The sequence below is a fragment of the Bombina bombina genome, chromosome 6 (genome assembly GCF_027579735.1).
Source record: "Bombina bombina isolate aBomBom1 chromosome 6, aBomBom1.pri, whole genome shotgun sequence".
NCBI lineage: Eukaryota > Metazoa > Chordata > Amphibia > Anura > Bombinatoridae > Bombina > Bombina bombina.
Genome location: NC_069504.1, coordinates 343207812 through 343228915, shown reverse-complemented (window position 1 = coordinate 343228915; position 21104 = coordinate 343207812). Strand labels below are relative to the sequence as shown.

Here is a 21104-nt window from a genome sequence, read left to right as displayed (position 1 = left end):
CTCGGCCATCTGAGGAGTGAGGTAAACTTCAGATCAGGGGACAGCGGGCAGATGAATCTGCATAGAGGTATGTAGCAGTTTTTATTTTCTGACAATGGAATTGATGAGAAAATCCTGCCATACCGATATAATGTCATGTATGTATACTTTACACTTCAGTATTCTGGGGAATGGTACTTCACTAGAATTACACTGTAAGAAACACATAAAGCTGTTTAATAACTAGAGATTATGTTTAACGTTTTTGCTGGAATGTAAAATCGTTTTCATTTGCTGAGGTACTGTGTGAATAAATGTTTGGGCACTATTTTTCCACTTGGCAGTTGCTTAATCTGTTTTTCTGACAGTTTCTGTTCTCCCTCACTGCTGTGTGTAAGGGGGAGGGGCCGTTTTTTGGCGCTTTTACTATGCATCAAATATTTCAGTCAGCAACTCATTGTATTCCCTGCATGATCCGGTTCATCTCTACAGAGCTCAGGGGTCTTCAAAACTTATTTTGAGGGAGGTAATGTCTCTCAGCAGAGCTGTGAGAATTATAGTTTGACTGAGATAAAAAAACGTTTATTCTGTAATTTGTTTCCTGCTTTCAGAATTTGTTACCTTTGCTAAAGTTGTGTTGTTTACAAGGATTGAGGCTATAACTGTTTTCAATTTATTAATTTTCAACTGTCATAGATCTTCTGTGCTTCTTAAAGGCACAGTACGTTTTAATATTATTCTAATTGAATTGTATTTCCAAGTTGCAAGTTTATTTGCTAGTGTGTTAAACATGTCTGATTCAGAGGATGATACCTGTGTCATTTGTTGCAATGCCAAAGTGGAGCCCAATAGAAATTTATGTACTAACTGTATTGATGCTACTTTAAATAAAAGTCAATCTGTACAAATTGAACAAATTTCACCAAACAACGAGGGGAGAGTTATGCCGACTAACTCGCCTCACGTGTCAGTACCTACATCTCCCGCTCAGAGGGAGGTGCGTGATATTGTAGCGCCGAGTACATCTGGGCGGCCATTACAAATCACATTACAGGATATGGCTACTGTTATGACTGAGGTTTTGGCTAAATTACCAGAACTAAGAGGTAAGCGTGATCACTCTGGGGTGAGAACAGAGTGCGCTGATAATATTAGGGCCATGTCAGACACTGCGTCACAGGTGGCAGAACATGAGGACGGAGAACTTCATTCTGTGGGTGACGGTTCTGATCCAAACAGACTGGACTCAGATATTTCAAATTTTAAATTTAAACTGGAAAACCTCCGTGTATTACTAGGGGAGGTGTTAGCGGCTCTGAATGATTGTAACACAGTTGCAATACCAGAGAAAATGTGTAGGTTGGATAAATATTTTGCGGTACCGACGAGTACTGAGGTTTTTCCTATACCTAAGAGACTTACTGAAATTGTTACTAAGGAGTGGGATAGACCCGGTGTGCCGTTCTCACCCCCTCCGATATTTAGAAAAATGTTTCCAATAGACGCCACCACAAGGGACTTATGGCAAACGGTCCCTAAGGTGGAGGGAGCAGTTTCTACCTTAGCTAAGCGTACCACTATCCCGGTGGAGGATAGCTGTGCTTTTTCAGATCCAATGGATAAAAAGTTAGAGGGTTACCTTAAGAAAATGTTTGTTCAACAAGGTTTTATATTGCAACCCCTTGCATGCATTGCGCCGATCACGGCTGCAGCGGCATTCTGGATTGAGTCTCTGGAAGAGAACATTGGTTCAGCTACTCTGGACGACATTACGGACAGGCTTAGAGTCCTTAAACTATCTAATTCATTCATTTCGGAGGCCGTAGTACATCTTACTAAACTTACGGCGAAGAATTCAGGATTCGCCATTCAGGCACGCAGGGCGCTGTGGCTAAAATCCTGGTCAGCTGATGTTACTTCTAAGTCTAAATTGCTTAATATACCTTTCAAAGGGCAGACCTTATTCGGGCCCGGGTTGAAAGAGATTATCGCTGACATTACAGGAGGTAAAGGCCATGCCCTGCCTCAGGACAAAGCCAAAGCCAAGACTAGACAGTCTAATTTTCGTTCCTTTCGTAATTTCAAAGCAGGAGCAGCATCAACTTCCTCTGCACCAAAACAGGAAGGAGCTGTTGCTCGCTACAGACAAGGCTGGAAACCTAACCAGTCCTGGAACAAGGGCAAGCAGACTAGGAAACCTGAATTGAGGGCCCCCGATCCGGGATCGGATCTAGTGGGGGGCAGACTTTCTCTCTTCGCCCAGGCTTGGGCAAGAGATGTTCAGGATCCCTGGGCGCTAGAGATAATATCTCAGGGATACCTTCTGGACTTCAAATACTCTCCTCCAAGAGAGAGATTTCATCTGTCAAGATTGTCAACAATCCAGACAAAGAAAGAGGCGTTTCTACGCTGCGTACAAGAGCTCTTGTTGATGGGAGTAATCCATTCAGTTCCACGATCGGAACAGGGACAGGGGTTTTACTCAAATCTGTTTGTGGTTCCCAAAAAAGAGGGAACTTTCAGACCAATCCTGGACTTAAAGATCCTAAACAAATTCCTAAGAGTTCCATCGTTCAAGATGGAGACTATTCGGACAATTTTACCTATGATCCAAGAGGGTCAATACATGACCACTGTAGATTTAAAAGATGCTTACCTTCACATACCGATTCACAAAGATCATTATCGGTACCTAAGGTTTGCCTTCCTAGACAGGCATTACCAGTTTGTGGCTCTTCCATTCGGATTGGCTACAGCTCCAAGAATCTTCACAAAGGTTCTGGGTGCTCTTCTGGCGGTACTAAGACTGCGGGGAATCTCGGTAGCTCCATACCTAGACGACATTCTGATACAAGCTTCAAGCTTTCAACTGCCAAGTCTCATACAGAGTTAGTGCTGGCATTTCTAAGGTCACATGGATGGAAGGTGAACGAAAAGAAAAGTTCACTCGTTCCACTCACAAGAGTTCCCTTCCTGGGGACTCTTATAGATTCTGTAGAAATGAAGATTTACCTGACAGAGGACAGGCTAACAAGACTTCAAAGTGCTTGCCGCACCCTTCATTCCATTCAACACCCATCAGTGGCTCAATGCATGGAGGTAATCGGCTTAATGGTAGCGGCAATGGACATAGTACCCTTTGCACGCTTACACCTCAGACCACTGCAACTGTGCATGCTAAGTCAGTGGAATGGGGATTACTCAGACTTATCCCCTTCTCTGAATCTGGATCAAGAGACCAGAAATTCTCTTCTATGGTGGCTTTCTCGGCCACATCTGTCCAGGGGGATGCCATTCAGCAGACCAGACTGGACAATTGTAACAACAGACGCCAGCCTTCTAGGTTGGGGTGCCGTCTGGAATTCTCTGAAGGCTCAGGGACAATGGAGTCAGGAGGAGAGTCTCCTGCCAATAAACATTCTGGAATTGAGAGCAGTTCTCAATGCCCTCCTGGCTTGGCCCCAGTTGACAACTCGGGGGTTCATCAGGTTTCAGTCGGACAACATCACGACTGTAGCTTACATCAACCATCAGGGAGGGACAAGAAGCTCCCTAGCTATGATGGAAGTATCAAAGATAATTTGCTGGGCAGAGTCTCACTCTTGCCACCTGTCAGCAATCCACATCCCGGGAGTGGAGAACTGGGAGGCGGATTTCTTAAGTCGTCAGACTTTTCATCCGGGGGAGTGGGAACTTCATCCGGAGGTCTTTGCCCAAATACTTCGACGTTGGGGCAAACCAGAGATAGATCTCATGGCGTCTCGACAGAACACCAAGCTTCCTCGTTACGGGTCCAGATCCAGGGATCCAGGAGCAGTCCTGATAGATGCTCTGACAGCACCTTGGGACTTCAGGATGGCTTACGTGTTTCCACCCTTCCCGTTGCTTCCTCGATTGATTGCCAGAATCAAACAATAGAGAGCATCAGTGATTCTAATAGCACCTGCGTGGCCACGCAGGACTTGGTATGCAGACCTGGTGGACATGTCATCCTGTCCACCTTGGTCTCTACCTCTGAAACAGGACCTTCTGATACAGGGTCCCTTCAAACATCAAAATCTAACTTCTCTGAAGCTGACTGCTTGGAAATTGAACGCTTGATTTTATCAAGACGTGGATTTTCTGAGTCAGTTATTGATACCTTAATACAGGCTAGGAAACCTGTTACCAGAAAGATTTACCATAAGATATGGCGTAAATACCTATATTGGTGTGAATCCAAAGGTTACTCTTGGAGTAAGGTTAGGATTCCTAGGATATTGTCTTTTCTACAAGAAGGTTTAGAAAAGGGTTTATCTGCTAGTTCATTAAAGGGACAGATCTCAGCTCTGTCCATTCTGTTACACAAACGTCTGTCAGAAGTTCCTGACGTCCAGGCTTTTTGTCAGGCTTTGGCCAGAATTAAGCCTGTGTTTAAAACTGTTGCTCCACCATGGAGTTTAAACCTTGTTCTTAATGTTTTACAGGGCGTTCCGTTTGAACCCCTTCATTCCATTGATATAAAGTTGTTATCTTGGAAAGTTCTATTTTTAATGGCTATTTCCTCGGCTCGAAGAGTCTCTGAATTATCAGCCTTACATTGTGATTCTCCTTATTTGATTTTTCATTCGGATAAGGTAGTCCTGCGTACTAAACCTGGGTTCTTACCTAAGGTAGTTACTAACAGGAATATCAATCAAGAGATTGTTGTTCCTTCTTTATGCCCAAATCCTTCTTCAAAGAAGGAACGTCTACCCGCCCTGTTTTTAAGGCAGGTAAATATTTTTTAATTTATACTCCAGTCACCACTTCACCCTTGGCTTTTCCTTTCTCGTTGGTCCTTGGTCGAATGACTGGGAGTGACGTAGAGGGGAGGAGCTATATGCAGCTCTGCTGGGTGAATCCTCTTGCACTTCCTGTTGGGGAGGAGTAATATCCCAGAAGTAATGATGACCCGTGGACTGATCACACTACAGAAGAAAGGAATTTATCAGGTAAGCATAAATTATGTTTTTTGCTTATTCTTCTTATCCTGAGTAAGAAAAGATCAATTTCCTCCTGTGATATCTGAAATAATTTCATCAAACCAGGTCTTACCCTTGTAGGGAATAGCTAATAACTTAGATTTAGAAGAAACATCCACAGACCAGGATTTTAACCAAAGGGCTCTGCGAGCTAGAACCGCAAAACTAGACATTTTTGCTCCCAGTTTAATGACCTGTAAGGAAGCACCCGTAATAAAGGAATTGGCTAATTTAAGAGCCTTAAAGGGACAGTATACACTCATTTTCATATAACTTCATGCAATAGACACTACTATAAAGAATAAGATGCAGATACTGATATAAAAATCCAGTATAAAATGGTTTAAAAATGTACTTAGAAGCTTTCAGTTTAGCTCTGTTGAAAAGGTTATTGGAAAGCCCACTGCAAGTGGGAAATAAGACACTCCCCCATCTTTTGCATATGAAAAGACCATTTACACAAACAGGAGCAAGCTGGAGAAGGTAGCGGACGGTATTCAAATAAAACTTTGGGGCTTGGTTAGGAGTCTGAAAATCAGAGCAATGTTATTTAAAAATAAGCAAAATTATACATTTTTAATAAAAACAAACATTATGGGCTTTATAAATAGATCATCTACAAAACATTTATGCAAAGAAAAAATGAGTGTATAATGGCCCTTTAATCCTGTCCTAGATCACCTCAAGAGGAGTATCTGTCTGAATAGAATCAGACAAGGCATCAAACCAGTAAGCTGCAGTACTCGTAATAGTAGCAATACACACCACAGGCTGCCATTGAAGACCTTGGTGAACATACATTTTCTTATAATGCCTCCAATTTCTTATCCATTGGATCCTTAAAGGAACAACTATCCTCTATAGGAATAGTGGTCCTCTTAGCCAAAGTGGAAATAGCTCCTTCCACCTTAGGAACCGTTTGCCATTACTCTTTAATAGTCAGCTATAGGAAACATTTTCTTAAAAATAGGAGATAGAGAAAAAGGAATACCAGGTCTCTCCCACTCCCGTGCAATAATCTCAGAAGCATGGTCTGGAACAGGAAATACCTCCACCGCAGAGGGAACATCAAAATACTTGTTCAGCTTACTAGACTTCTTAGGGTTAACAACGAGAGTAGTATCGGTGTCATCCAAGGTAGCCAAAACCTCCTTAAGTAACAAGCAGAGGTGTTCCAGCTTAAATCTGAAGGACACAACTTTAGCATCAGCAGAAGGAATTATACTACCTGAATCCGAGATTTCACCCTCACATGCACCCAAAGAATCTTCATCCTCAGAATTCTGAGAGGAAATACTTTGATTAACCACTTCAGGATCAGAAACCTTAGTTACTGTTTCTTTTAAATTTCCTTTTGCGTTTTCCCTGCAGCATGGAAAAAGCAGACAATGCCTCAGATACCGCAGAGGATACCTGGGCAGCAATATCTTGCAAAGTAACCCCAGACGGAGCATGAGAGGAAACACAATGCAGATGAATAAGATTTGCATGCTTGAGGAGACAGCTGTGGCACATCTGAAACAGGAGGCTCCTGAACAGCATCTGCATTAGCTAATGATGGCTCAGGGTAAAAAAGTCTATTTCTATAAGCTAAAGGTCTTTCAATACATGAAGAACAAAAAGGTACTGGGGGGTTCCACCTGGGCATCAAAACATAAGCTACAGGTAACATCCTGCACACCCTCTTGATCTATAATAAAAAAAAAAGAAGCAAATAAAAAAATCGAATTTTTTTTATCGTTTAACAAAGGATACAATACAGAACAAAAAAATGTTCATAAATAAATGTTCCTTTTAAATTTACCAAATCAAGGAAAACATACCCCAGGCAACACTACACCTAAGCAGAATCACTGAGGTGCCCTACCTGTCTTGCAAACCGCACCAAACTGAGGAAAAAAACAATCCCGTTTACAATCCGGATTCTAGAGAAACAAAAACAGCAAGAAGCCTTCTAAACAGCAAAGCCATCTGAAATATGCACCCCTCACTCTTACAGGAAGTGAAAAAAAGCGCCAAAAAAAGCTCTGACATCAAATAATCAGAACCTCCCTAAAAAGGCGGTCCTACAGCTGACAAAAAAGCCTTTTTTTAACAACTTTCTTGAAAACAGGCTTAAAAACAAACAATAAAACCCCCAATAAAAGTACACAATTCGTTACTAAGAACGGATCCTCACTGAGCCATCAATAAAATAAATAACTCCTCACACTAACAGTGCCTGCAAAAACTGCCATAAAAACCTGCACCCTGACAGTGTTTCAGCTGAATAAGTGCCAACTTTTTCCCTGCTTACATAGAAAAATAAAACTGGCACTTACCTTAACATTTATCTGTCTGGCAGTAGGACAGCTCACCTATTTGAAAGGATGCCATCCCTCACATGGACCTGTAGAAATACAGAAAGACTGAGTAAACTTACTCAGGCTATCTAAATAGGGCAGCAAAATGTTTTGGGAAAACGCAGTGAGGATTGTACCCCACTAGTTCCCAATTGCTCAAAAGCCACAACTGCCCTACTGAAAAGACTGACATGGGCTAAGGCTAGACCCTTTAGAAATATCAGAGCAAACCTACTCTGCTTTTAAAATAAAAAAATCTTGATTGTAGATCAGACACCAAAACTTCACCTCCACTTGCACCGCAGGCAAAGAGAATGACTGGGGAGTGATATTCCCACTAGTTATTGATGATTCTGTGCATGCACCATATCTTAGGAAAGAAATTTATCTCTGTGATTACCTTGTATCTAAGCCTTTTGAAAGCCACCTGATCACATGACTTATTTATTATCTATTGACTTGCATTTTATCTGTGTTGTGCAGAACCCAGATAATGTAATCTATATGGCTCACATGAACTAGCAGTCTGCTACTGTGAAAAAATTAAAGCATGTGATTAAGTTGCTGTCTATAGTGGCTTAGAAACAGGCAGACATGTAGAAGTTTAAATGTTATAAAGTATATTAATATATCAATGTTGGCTGTGCAAAGCTGGGGAATGGGTAGTAAAGGCATATGAGTTTTGCGGCAAGAGCAGCTCGGTGCTAACTTGCAAGTTATTTCCACCGCTCACCTCCCTATAGTGATGCTATTACAGGTTTTCATAAACCCGGCGTTAGGAGGCAATATTGCAGTGTTGAGCAAAATTGAGCTTCATACCAAACTCAAATACCAGCGCTGCTTTGAGCTGGTTTTACGTGCTCGTGCACAATTTCCCCATAGACATCAATGGAGAGAGCCAGCTAAAAAAAAAGCCTAACACCTGCAATAAAGGAGTGTAAAGCTCCGTAATGCAGCCCCATTGATTCCTATGGGGAAACAAAAGTTATGTTTACACCTAACACAAACCCCGAGTCTAAACACCCCTAATTTGCTGCCCCCGACATCGCCAACACCTACATTACACTTATTAACCCCTAATCTGCTGCCCCCGACACCGCCGCCACCTACCTACATTATTAACCCCTAATCTACTGCCACCAATGTCACCGCCACCTACCTACACTTATTAACCCCATATCTGCCGCCCCTAACATCGCCGCCACCTACATTACACTTATTAACCCCTAATCTGCTGCCCCCAACGTCGCCGCCACTATACTAAAGTTATTAACCCCTAAACCTGACCCTAAGTCTAACCCTAACCCTAACCACCACTAACTTTAATATAATTAAAATCAATCTAAATAAAAATTTCTATCATTAACTAAATAATTCCTATTTAAAACTAAATACTTACCTGTAAAATAAAACCTAAGCTAGCTACAATATAACTAATAGTTACATTGTAGCTAGCTTAGGTTTTATTTTTATTTCACAGGCAAGTTTGTATTTATTTTAACTAGGTAGACAAGTTACTAAATAGTTATTAACTATTTACTAGCTACCTAGATAAAATAAATACAAATTTACCTTTAAAATAAAACCTAACATGAGTTATACTAACACCTAACCTTACACTACAATTAAATACATTACATTAATTAAATACAATGAACTAAATTACAAAAACAAAACAAAACACTAAATTACACAAAATAAAAAAGAAATTATCAAATATTTAAACTAATTAGGGGGTGTGTCTAAGCCACATCCATGGTCGGACGCTTGCTACAGAAGCTCTCATGATAATCTCCACAACTCAACGATTATCTCAGCTATACTAGCTCATTTTACAAAAAAATCTTCACACATCAACTGAAGAATGGATTTTGTTTAAGACTTTACAGTTCAAGCAATAAACTGAGCCCTAGGAGATAGGGTCTGACTTTAATGGCCTAGTCCGTTTTACCATCAGCTTCCCCCCCCCCCCCCCGGCCTGCTATCTGCCGGGTTACAGCCGTGATACTAAAGCTATATGATGGAGGAGTTTTACTTACTTGTAACTGCCATATTGGAGGAACTGGGGCGTAAAGCTGAAAGAAGGCTCAATGATCCTCTGGACCCTCATGAACATGCGTGCTTACAAGATGGCGTCTGCCTACCCATAGTACATAACGCTGAATCTGTGGAACCGACTGATGACTTGCCTGGCACGCAGCACCCCTTATTGCTCAGGGCGGAGAAACACGGAGAGGTTGCTATCTCCCCTACAGCTAAGATATCCGATGATGAACGCATCCTATCTTCAGCCGATGACTCACCAATCTTCACTACGGATGACCGACAACAGAGAAGTTCAACTCCGTTTACCGGGAGGCAACTCGATCCTCTGCTCCCCCTAACCGAAATCTCCGGGCTGAACCGAAGTTTGTTTACTTCTCCTTGAGCAAGCCCTGCAGAGAAGCGGCTGGTTCCCATGGGTGAGTACGGAGAATTCTTTATATCCCACATAAGAGACTCTTGGCATCGGAGGGCAGAGTTTGGATGCTCCAGATGTTGCTCCTTAATGATGTGGGGACACTACATGAACTGTGGCAGTTTAGTTCCGATCCCATCATGCCAAGGGACCCAGATATGTATTGTTACTTACAGGCAGACTGTAGGTCGGGAGTCGGGTAAAGAAGATTTTCCTACGATTCAGTGTATTTGACACTAAGCCCCAGCATACGCTTGTTCAAATATTTTGTGCTTTAAGTTACATCCAAATAATTGATAGTTTTAGATATATTGGGAGTTGATGTTGTGGTGCAGTTTACAACTTATAACATTGTTCTATGGGCTGAATTTCAGTAACGGGACTTGGACTATATTTCACCTACTTCCTAACAATACCTCCTCTACTGGTTTAGTTATTCAGTGAATCTGCTTAATCTGTCTGACCTTTTGTATGCCTTTAAACTCTATTATTCCTTTAGCGAAGTAGCCTGTCTGTAGCACTACTTATAAACTTTATTAGTTTATCACTAATAACAGGACATGTGGATACACCAGCCAGATTTATCATGTATTTCAGGCCAACAAAACCTCACAAGTTTATCAGCCTTACCATAACCACTTTCATTAGAGGTACACCTATCCCCAGTCACACTGGACCAGTAAAGTGGTCAGCAAGACCAGCTGGAAGGTGTAGCCCCCCATACTCCCATGCCATACCACATAGAAACCTGAGAGGTTTATTATTGTCCCTGACACTTTGAACTATTATTATAGCCCCTGACATAATGAGCCTCCTCACAATTGTGAACTGTAGTCCATCTCTTACCCTCCAACATATGGGATTTATTTATTACATTGTGCAGCCCTTTAAAATAGCGGAAACTAGAGCCCTTAATTGTGCTCACCTACACCATAGAGTATTCTGATGTAGACATCCAAACTGTCAGGTGACTTAAAGTGGCCAGATCTCATAAATCCACAGTCCTCCCTCTTGTTAAGGCATAATTAGTTAGCCATCTAGCTTACATCACATTCCCTTTCAGATAATGTATCTATATAAACAGAAACTCCACTGTATCACTACTTACTACACTCCTCCAGCACTATTTAAACATCATATAGAATCAGGCTGTATCTAACTTTTCTCATCTGAGCGGCTCTTGACTGCTGTTTTCTTTCTTTTCTTCTATCTTTCCAATTCGTCTCCGACATTCCTTTACTCCACTCCCTGATGACCCCACCCTGAGGGACAGATATACTAATAGTGCTTTCATTTTCTTTTCTCTTATATAAGTAACTGCTGCTCTTAGAAATTTTAGCTTTCACTATCCCACTATCTCCTAAATATACATATCGCCCTCCTCTACTCCCTGTATAACTACAAACCTTATATGGATAATTTATTCCTAATTTACGATAAGTACATCATTTACTACATGCCCTGTGGACCTTAAGTACACAGTACATCTACTTATTGGTACTGGAGTATAGGAGTTCTCCTGCTCCCTTTCTGGATGGAAGACAGTAGGGGTCCCCTTTTAATTAACTCTTGAGTGTAAGTCATATACTCCCTTTGTTATTTACTTTAGCAGCGGATACACGACTCCTATAAGTAGCCTAAGAGTGATTACATACACTATTTAAGACCCTCCCTTTTACCCTGTTATTCCATTTATACTCTGGGGTGCACAAATGCTCTGGCCCCGTATAGGAGACTATATAATCCCATTTTAAATGAGGTTTCTTACTATTATGTCCTTTTACATATCTAATGTTGAAGATACTTGATTATTTGGTGACATGTTATGAATGTTACAGTCAAAGTTATGTTTTTGAAGTACTTGTGTTTTTTCACTTTTTTTTCTTACTAGAGTATATCCTGAGCTCTCACTCTATGAGTTAATTCACTTAACCCTTCGCTTAATGCTGTATTCTAACTACACTATTCCTTTTGCTGGGGTCTCAGGTATCTTGATTATCTGAGAAAATATGCATGTATAACATTTCAACTAACTGGATTGTAAGACCTTGTTACAATTGCTTTTATTGTTTAAGGACATATGATGTATGTTGTTTGCTGTTTATTGTTCAAGCCAAAAACCTCAATAAAAAGTATGTTTTTTAAAAAAAAAAAATATTTAAACTAATTACACCTAATCTAATAGCCCTATCAAAATAAAAAAGCCCCCCAAAATAAAAAAAAACCCTACCCTACAATAAACTACCAATGGCCCTTAAAACGGCCTTTTGCGGGGCATTGCCCCAAAGAAATTGGCTCTTTTACCTGTAAAAAAATAATACAAACAACCCACAAACAGTAAAACCCACCACCTACACAACCAAAGCCCCCAAATAAAATCCTATCTAAAAAACCTAAGCTCCCCATTGCCCTGAAAAGGGCATTTGTATGCGCATTGCCCTTAAAAGGGCGTTTAGCTCTTTTTCTGCTCAAACCCTAAGCTAAAAATAAAACCCACCCAAAAAACCCTTGAAAAACCTAACACTAACTCCCGAAGATCCACTTACAGTATTTGAAGACCAGACATCCATCCTCAACGAAGCCGGGAGAAGTCTTCATCCAAGCGGCAAGAAGTCCTCAACGAATCCGGGAGAAGTCTTCATCCAAGCGGCAAGAAGTTCATCGAAGACTATTGGCTGATTGGAATAGCCAATAGAATGTGAGGATTTTTTCACCTTTAATTCCGATTGACTGATAGAATTCTATCAACCAATGGGAAATTCAAGGGACGCCATCTTGGATGACGTCATTGAAAGGAGAATTCATTCTTGAAGAGCCGTGGAAAGAAGAGGATGCTCCACGCCGGATGTCTTGAAGATGGAGCCGCTACGTGTCGGAAGGATGAAGACAGAAGATGCCGTCTGGATGAAGATTTCTGCCTGTCTGGAGGACCACTTCTTGCCGCTTGGATGAAGACTTCTCCTGGCTTCATTGAGGACTTCTTGCCACTTGGATGAAGACTTCTCCCGGCTTCGTTGAGGATGGATGTCCGGTCTTCAAAAACTGTAAGTGGATCTTCGGGGGTTAGTGTTAGGTTTTTTAAGGGTTTATTGGGTGGGTTTTATTTTTAGCTTAGGGTTTGTGCAGAAAAAGAGCTAAATGCCCTTTTAAGGGCAATGCCCATACAAATGCCCTTTTCAGGGCAATGGGGAGCTTAGGTTTTTTTAGATAGGATTTTATTTGGGGGGTTTGGTTGTGTGGGTGGTGGGTTTTACTGTTGGGGGTTGTTTGTATTATTTTTTTTACAGGTAAAAGAATGGATTTCTTTGGGGCAATGCCCCGAAAAAGGCCCTTTTAAGGGCCATTGGTAGTTTATTGTAGGCTAGGAGTCTTTTATTTGGGGGGGGGGGGCTTTTTTATTTTGATAGGGCTATTAGATTAGGTGTAATTAGCTTAAATATTTGACCATTTCTTTTTTATTTTGTGTAATTTAGCGTTTGTTTTTTATTGTAATTTAGTTAATTGTATTTACTTAATGTAATTTATTTAATTGTAGTGTAAGGTTAGGTGTTAGTGTAACTCAGGTTAGGTTTTATTTTACAGGTAAATTTGTATTTATTTTAGCTAGATAGCTAGTAAATAGTTAATAACTATTTAGTAACTAGTCTACCTAGTTAAAATAAATACAAACTTGCCTGTGAAATAAAAATAAAACCTAAGCTAGCTACAATGTAACTATTAGTTATATTGTAGCTAGCTTAGGTTTCATTTTACAGGTAAGTATTTAGTTTTAAATAGGAATACACAGACTGGATACACATCTCTCTGGGAATCACCATACCTGTGTATCCAGTGTTTGCCTTGGTTCAGCTAGCTGGTCTGCTGTTGAAAACCAGCCTGCCTCTGCTGGCACAATTGGGTGCCTTTACATCATGTGAGTACCCTGAATCTTCTTTGTGCTTATACCTAGTGGGTGATTGATTCACACATACGGAGGCTCTTTCCTTTCCTTGTTATCTACAGAAGATATACGTAGATGCAATTGTGGTTGGCTGATGGTTGTCACGATACAGGAGGAGTGGAAATAGACATAACTTTGAAATTTGTCAGAAAAAAAAAAATCAACTACTCATTTAAAGTTCAGACTTTTGTCACAAGATCTGTACACACACTTATAAGTAGTGATGTTGCGAACTTAAAATTTTCCATTTGCGAACGGCAAACGCAAACGTCCGCAGAAGTTCGCGAACGGCGAACCGCCATTGACTTCAATAGGCAGGTGAATTTTAAAACCCACAGGGACTCTTTCTGGCCACAATAGTGATGGAAAAGTTGTTTCAAGGGTACTAACACCTGGACTGTGGCATGCCGGAGGGGGATCCATGGCAAAACTCCCACGTAAAATGACATAGTTGATGCAGAGTCTGGTTTTAATCCATAAAGGGCATAAATCACCTAACATTCCTAAATTGTTTGGAATAACGTGCTTTAAAACATCAGGTATGATTTTGTATCGATCAGGTAGTGTAAGGGTTATGCCCGCTTCACAGTGACAGACCAAACTCCCCGTTTAATGCACCGCAAACAGTCCATTTGCACAACCGCAAACTCCCCATTTGCACAAGGTTGGATACCAAGCTAGCCATGTCCCGTTCCTTGTCCTCACTGATGTAATTGAAGGTCTCTTCCTCCACCCAGCCACGTACAACACCAAGGGTCCCCGAAAGGTGACAACAAGCCCCCTGGGACGCCTGCTGTGTTCGGTCTTCCACCTCCTCGAAAGGCTGTCCTAGCACCCCGGTCATACAAATACTCATTAACGGCTTTTTCTTGTTGGAGCAGGCGGTCGAACATTAGGAGTGTTGAATTCCAACATGTCGGGCTGTCGCAAATCAAGCGCCTCACTGGCATGTTGTTTCGTTGCTGGATATCGGAAAAGTGCGCCATGGCCGTGTAGGAATGCCTGAAATGGCCACACACCTTCCTGGTCTGCATCAGGACGACCTGTAAGCCTGGGTACTTATGCACAAAGTGTTGTACGATCAGATTACACACATGTGCCATGCACGGCACATGTGTCAACTTGTCCAATTTGAATGCCGCCACCAAATTACTTCCGTTGTCAGAAACCACTTTGCCGATCTCCAGTTGGTGCGGAGTCAGCCATTGATCCCCCTGTGCGTTCAGGGCGGACAGGAGTGCTGGTCCGGTGTGAATCTCTGCTTTCAGGCAAGTAAACCCCAAGACGGCGTGACACTGCCGTATCCGGGATGTGGAATAGTACCTGGGGAGCTGGGGGAGTGCCGTTGATGTGGAGCAAGACGCTGCAGCACAAGAGGACTCAGCCGAGGAGGTTATGGAAGATGGAGTAGGAGGAGTAGAGGAGGTGGCAGCAGGCCTGCCTGCAAGTCGTGGCGGTGTCACCAACTCCTCCTCTGCAGAGCCACGCATTCCATGCTTGGCAGCCGTCAGCAGGTTTACCCAATGCGCAGTGTAGGTGATATACCTGCCCTGACCATGCTTTGCAGACCAGCTATCAGTGGTCATATGGACCCTTGCCCCAACACTGTGTGCCAGACATGCCATTACTTCCTTTCGCACAATCGAGAACAGGTTGGGGATTGCCTTTTGTGAAAAGAAATTTCGGCCGGGTACCTTCCACTGCGGTGTCCCAATAGCTACAAATTTTTTGAACGCCTCAGACTCCACCAGCTTGTATGGTAAAAGCTGGTGGGCTAAGAGTTCAGACAAGCCAGCTGTCAGACACCGGGCAAGGGGGTGACTTTGTGACATTGGCTTCTTACGCTCAAACATGTCCTTGATAGACACCTGACTGTGGGCAGATGAGCAGGAACTGCTCCGGAAGAGAGACGGAGTGGTGGATGGTTGAGAGGGGGCAAGGAGGACAGCAGTGGTTGACGTGGCTGAAGATGCTGGACCAGGAGGAGGATGGTGGCTTTGAGTTTGTGTGCTGCTTCTACTCATGTGTTGATCCCATAGGCGTTTGTGATGTGCGATCATGTGCCTTCGCAAAGCAGTTGTACCTAGGTGGGTGTTAGACTTCCCACGACTCAGTTTAAAAAAATGCCACACTGCTGAGCTCTGCGATGACGGCATTCTGGTGGTGGCAACAGCATGCGTTGATTGGCGTGCTGTCTGGCTGACCCCGGGTGCCGATGCATGCTGTCTGACTTTGCCACTAGCTCCTTGCGACGACCTCCCCCTGCTTCCAACTCATCTCCTCCTCCTCCCTGTCTCCCAATCTGAACTTTCCCCCTGTTCTTCTTCTCTTCTAGCGGGCACCCACGGACGCATCGTCATCATCAACCGCTTCACTTGTATCTGACAAATCAACAAAGGAAGCAGGCGGGTACAACATCATCATCATCATCACACCGTACGTCCATGTCTGTAATGCTGCCTGACTGAGACATATCACTGTTATCTACATCCTCTGTCAATGATGGTTGCGCATCACTCATTTCTTCCAACTGATGTGTAAAAAACTCCTCTGACAGATCAAGTGAAGCGGCTGTGGTGCTAGTGTTGGTGGTGGCGGCAGGCGGGCGAGTGGTAACTTGAGAGGTGCCCGAAGATAAGCTGGAGGAGGATGGTGAGTCAAAGTTTGGAACGGAAGCTATAGAAGATTGGGTGTCCTGTGTTAAAAAGTCAACTATTTCCTCAGAAATTTTCGAGTTCATGGGACGTGGCCTCTGAACACTGGGCATTATTCTAGGGCCAAAGGGAATCACAGCACCACGACCACGACGGCACCTGTGGGGTGGCCTGCCTCTGCCTGTCATTTTTTTTTAAATGTACACTTACACTACTATTAAACAAGATATGAGTGGTGGCACTGGGCAAGTGGGCACAGTATACGCTGTGAGCCTGACACAAAAAAGCAGACTGATGTTTCACAGTCCAAAAAGTTTTTTTTGTTTTTAAATGTACACTTACACTACTATTAAATAAGATATGAGTGGTGGCACTGGGCACAGTATACGCTGTGAGTCTGACACAAAAAAGCAGACTGATGTTTCACAGTCCAAAAATTTTTTTTTGTTTTTAAATGTACACTTACACTACTATTAAACAAGATATGAGTGGTGGCACTGGGCAAGTGGGCACAGTATATGCTGTGAGCCTGACACAAAAAAGCAGACTGATGTTTCACAGTCCAAAAAGTTTTTATTTTTTTAAATGTACACTTACACTACTATTAAACAAGATATGAGTGGTGGCACTGGGCAAGTGGCCACAGTATACGCTGTGAGCCTGACACAAAAAAGCAGACTGATGTTTCACAGTCCAAAAAGTTTTTATTTTTTTAAATGTACACTTACACTACTATTAAACAAGATATGAGTGGTGGCACTGGGCAAGTGGGCACAGTGTACGCTGTGAGCCTGACACAAAAAAGAAGACTGATGTTTCACAGTCCAAAAAGTTTTTATTTTTTTAAATGTACACTTACTCTACTATTAAACAAGATATGAGTGGTGGCACTGGGCAAGTGGGCACAGTATACACTGTGAGCCTGACACAAAAAAGCAGACTGATGTTTTACAGTCCAAAAAGTTTTTATTTTTTTAAATGTACACTTACACTACTACTAAACAAGATATGAGTGGTGGCACTGGGCAAGTGGGCACAGTATATGCTGTGAGCCTGGCACACACGCTGGCAGGCAGGCAACTGCAATTAGATTACACAAGCAGACTGATGTTTCACAGTCAAAAAAGTTTTTTTTTTTAAATTTACACTACTGTTACACAAGATATGAGTGGGTCCACTGGGCAAGTGGGCACAGTATACGCTGTGAGCCTGGCACACACGCTGGCAGGCAGGCAACTGCAATTAGATTACACTAGCAGACTGATGTTTCACAGTCAAAAAAGTTTTTTTTTTTTTTTTAATTTACACTACTGTTACACCAGATATGAGTGGTGGCACTGGGCAAGTGGGCCTGGCACACATGCTGGCAGGCAGGCAACTGCAATTAGATTACACTAGCAGACTGATGTTTCACAGTCAAAAAAGTTTTTTTTTTTAAATTCACACTTCTGTTACAGCAGATATGAGTGGTGGCACTGGGCAAGTGGGCCTGGCACACACGCTGGCAGTCAGGCAACTGCAATTAGATTACACAAGCAGACTGATGTTTCACAGTCAAAACGTTTTGTTTTTTTTACATTTACACTACTGTTACACCAGATATGAGTGGTGGCACTGGGCAAGTGGCTTGGCAGGCAGGCAGGCAGGCAGGCAACTGTAATTAGATTACACAGGAAAAAAATAAAAAAATAAAATGATGTTCTAGCCCTAAAAAGGGCTTTTTGGGGTGCTGTCCTTACAGCAGAGATCAGATGATTCCTTCAGGACTGTAGTGGACACTGAATACACTAGCCTAGCTATCGATTTCCCTATTAAATCACCAGCAGCTACACTGTCCCTCCTCTCACTAACAATGCAGCTTCCGAATGAATCTAAAATGGCTGCTGTCCAGGAGCTGGGAGGGTCTGGGAGGGAGGGTCTGCTGTTGATTGGCTGGAATGTGTCTGCAGACTGTGACATACAGGGTCAAAGTTTACTCAATGATGACGAATAGGGGGCGGATCGAACATCGCATATGTTCGCCCGCCGCGGCAAACGCGAACATGCTATATTCGCCGGGAACTATTTGCCGGCGAACTATTCACAACATCACTACTTATAAGGTGATGCAATTCTTTCTATCATCTACAAGTAAAAGAAATATTTTCAGCTAAGAAAAATACAATTGAATGACTCCATTATGTAATTATAATTTCCCTTATTACAGAATATTTTTGCCTTTTTAGTTATTGTTTTTATTTTTTCTGGCAATAATGATATATATTTTGTATTATATTGATTGTTTGCATTATAATAATAACCACATGCTTTGTTTTTGTATGAAACATTTTACAGCTCTATTTTCCTGGATTGCTCAATTGGTTGTTCTTACTGTAATACATAGCTTTAAGTATTTGGAAATACATGACTTGCATTTAATGATTTGTATATTAGACACTTTATTTTTCAACATCACCTGCATCATGTTTAATATGAAGTTTATATAATATATTGCTTGATTTTGCAAACTAAACATTTTTGTTTTTTACAGGGATATAAAACCCAACAATTTTCTTTTGTGATTTAGACAGAGCACACCAGTTTTAAAAAAAAGTTTCCAATTTACTTCTATTATCAAATTTGCTCATTATATTCTGTGTTGAAGAGATACCTAGCTAGGTGTCTGGAGAACTACATGACAGGAAATAATGCTGCCATTTAGTGCTTTTGTAAATGGGTAACATTCTTGCAAAGCTGCTGCCATATAGTACTCCCGAAATGGGCCGGCTCCTAAACATGTGCCCCTGCTTTTCAACAAAAGATGCCAAGAGAACGAGGAAAATTTAAAATAGAAGTAAACTAGAAAGTTGTTTAACCCCTTAAGGACCGGGCATTTCAGACTAAAACTTCCCCAAAAGACCACAGGATTTTTCACATTTTTGCCATCACTACATTTAAACAGAAATAGAGCATTTTTTTTAATATTTACCTATCAAAACTATATATTTTTTTAGTAGACAGCCCAAAGTATTGATCTAGGCCCATTTTGGTACATTTCATGCCACCATTTCACCGGCAAATGCGATCAAATAAAAAAAAAATTGTTCACTTGTTCACAAACTTTAGGTTTCTCACTGGAATTACTTATAAACAGCTTGTGCAATCATGGCACAAATGGTTGTAAAAGCTTCTCTGGAATCCCCTTTGTTCAGAAATAGCAGACATATGGGTTTGCCATTGCTTTTTGGTAATTAGAAGGCTGCTAATTGCAGCTGAGCAACACACTTTTATTATTCCCAGCAGTGAATGGGTTAATCAGTTAGCTTTTAAGGTTAATTTTAACTTTAGTGTAGAGATTACCCTCCCACCTGACACTTCCCACACCCTGATCCCTACCGATTCCTCTCAAACATCTCTCTTCCCTCCCCCACCCCCCAATGATCTCCCCATCTTAAGTACTGGCAGAAAGTCTGTCAGTATGAAAATATAAGGCTGACAGTACCCAGTTTGCTATAATTTTTTATTTATTTTGTATTAAAAAAACAAAAACATTTTTTTCTGTAGTGTAGCTGTGCCCCCTTATTACCCTCCCCCTCCCTATCCCAGATCATATCCCCACCCTCTAATACCCTTTCCACTATAGGAGCCCCTTCTCCCTCCTTCCCACTCACTGCTACTGTCCTGACCACTCTAATCATTTTGTTTCTGTAGCGTAGCAGTCCCACCTGCTCCCAGCCCCCTCCAGCGATGGGCCACCCACCCGCCCGCCTCCCTCCTAACCCTCCCACACCACCAACGATCGGCACCACAGCTGTCAGCACAGAGTGGCCCTCTCTGCATCAGTAACTCTGCCCGTCTATTTCTGCACTCGTGGGACATGCAGAAATAGTGCGATCTCGCTACTTTTAGTGAGATTACGGCAGAGAGAGGCCCAGGACAGCAGCGTAGTACAGGGTACAACAATGGTCCAAAAGGGTTAACGATCAGCGTCGTACAGGGTACGGCGCTGGTCATTAAGGGGTTAAAATCTCATGCTGAATCTGAAATAAAAATTGGAGTTTCATATCCCTTTAAGTCTTTTCCAACATTCTCCTAATGTTATTTTATTTATTTATTTCACAGAAAATGAAACCCAACTTGTTATTTCATGATTCCGATGGAACATTTGTTTTTAAACAACTTTCCAATTTACTTCTATTATAATTTTTGCTTTATTCTCTTGGTCTCTTTTATTGAAGGAGGAGCAATGCACTACTAAGAGCTAACTGAGCACATTGGTAAGCCAATAATAAGCGGTATATATGTGCAGCCACCAATCAGCAGCTAGCTCCCACCTCCTGAGCCTACCCAGCTATGCTTTTACAACAAAGGATACCAAGAAAACAAAGCAAATTAAATAATAGAAGTAACCTGGAAAATTGTTTAAAATGGTGAGCTATGTCTGAATAATAAAAGAAAATTTTTGGGTTTTATGTCCCTTTAAAGGGAAAGTATAGTGAAAAATAAGCTTTCATGATTCAGTCAGAGTATGCAGTTTTATAAAACGTTAACAAATTACTTCTATTATTAAGCTTAATTCATTCTTGAGGTATACGTTGTTTCTAGAGTAAACTAGGTCAGCTCATAAGACCTCAGGTATGTGCACGTTTACCTGTCTATAATTTCCATTGTTGTTGTAAACCGCGTAAACTGGTGGTAACAACAAATATCTCCATTAAAGTCTTTGGAGATGTTTTACGTTACCACTGA

At 41.7% G+C, this 21104-nt stretch overlaps 1 protein-coding gene across 2 annotated transcripts in view; it reads left to right on the top strand.

Moving 5' to 3' along the window:
* The window catches only part of DRAM1 (DNA damage regulated autophagy modulator 1), a 148059-nt gene that overhangs the window by 101064 nt on the left and 25891 nt on the right, over positions 1-21104 (top strand). The gene's annotated exons all lie outside the window — the stretch shown is intronic.